The sequence below is a fragment of the Phalaenopsis equestris genome, unplaced genomic scaffold (genome assembly GCF_001263595.1).
Source record: "Phalaenopsis equestris unplaced genomic scaffold, ASM126359v1 Scaffold000173, whole genome shotgun sequence".
Lineage (NCBI taxonomy): Eukaryota > Viridiplantae > Streptophyta > Magnoliopsida > Asparagales > Orchidaceae > Phalaenopsis > Phalaenopsis equestris.
The window spans coordinates 33,462-35,084 of record NW_018164615.1 but is presented as its reverse complement, the minus strand read 5'-3'; positions in this window follow the sequence as shown (position 1 = coordinate 35,084).

Sequence of the window (1,623 nt, the reverse complement as noted above, 5' to 3'; positions counted from 1 at the left end):
CATTTGATTAAAAATTACTTAGCGAGCCGAACACAAGCCGTTCACAAACAAAGAATTGTTTTGACAACCCTAATCACGTAGCCATAAGATTTTAAGGATTGGGACCAGATTTAAAGTATCATTTGAATCTAATTTAATAATTTTTATTCTATTTTCTTAATCACTACTTCTAATTGATTATAAATCTTTGTAGCCTTGTAGTCAATTATATTTTTTAAAAATAGTACTTATCAAATATATATATATATATATAATTAGTAGTATTTCGAGCTAAAACGAGCCGAACACGAATGAACAAATATTTGTTCGTGTTCTGCTCGTCAGCTTAGCGAACGAGCCAAACACGAGCTTCTTAACTAGTCGAACACGAGCTGTTCACGAACAACGAACCGTTTTGACAGCCCCAACTTTAATTTGTCTTAGATTTTTCTTTTTTTTTGTATTTTCTAAGTTAACGGCAACAGTATATATCAATCACGTATCCATGAATAAGAAATTAACACTTACAAGTAATCACATATTATATCTAAAATTTGAATAAATATAATTTTTAAATTAAAATTATAACATTGATTTTATTGGACTACAGTTAATTTCTTATAAAATATTATGATTCATTAATTTTTTTTTTTAATTTTAAAATGTATTTAATCAATTTAAAATATATTTTTAAATAATGAAATAATTGTGGAGTTTGATTTCAACGCTAGAAATATATTTAAAAAATTTATTAAGAGACAAATAATTTTGTAGTTTCAACTTATCTTTCATTTCCCATCAATTTTTTAATGTTCTTAATTTATTTACTACTAAAAAAAATGAGTCAAACGGAAAGCTACTTCTCAACCTCCCACAACAGCTTATTTACTACTTACTAAGTATTAACTTTAGATTCTCGAATCTCGAGATATTTTGTGAGCACTAAATATTTTGATTCAAATTAAGAATCAATCTAAGATTTCAGCAAAATTACACACAAACTCACTGTCTCGTCAAGACAAACCCAATGATATCAAAATTGATCCAATCTGAGTCAAATCAAGATTTTAAACCACATGTGGAGGCTTTGATTTGTTATTTAGGATAGTTAAATGAGCTCCAAATTTGACATGATTACGGTCAAATTGAGCGTCTTGAGAAGAGATCTAATGAGTACATTATCACATAATTCTAAGATCATTAAAGCTATCAGATCATAATGTAATCTCTTACTATCAAGGAGAATCAATGTACATCATTTGATCATAAGGTTATATGCTAAAGGACAAATGTAGTCTCCTCCAAGGCACATATAAATAGACCTGTTCACTTCACTTGTGAAACGGCTGAGAAAAAAAAGGAGAATGATCCTTTTCCCAATGTTACTCTAGAGTGAAGAATCGACGATAACTCCTATCCACCGTAGCTACAAACCCGTGCTTGCCGGCTGATCCCTGGATATTGCTAATATTCACAGTACAACAATAATTCAGATTATATTACTTATATTTTATTCACTTATATTTTATTACTTTGCAACAAAACCAAAAATTTGATCCTGAAGAAAAATAAGAATTTAACTTTTAATTTATATATATTGGGATACTACGCAAGTATACGTATCATTATCAACTAATATAGGAC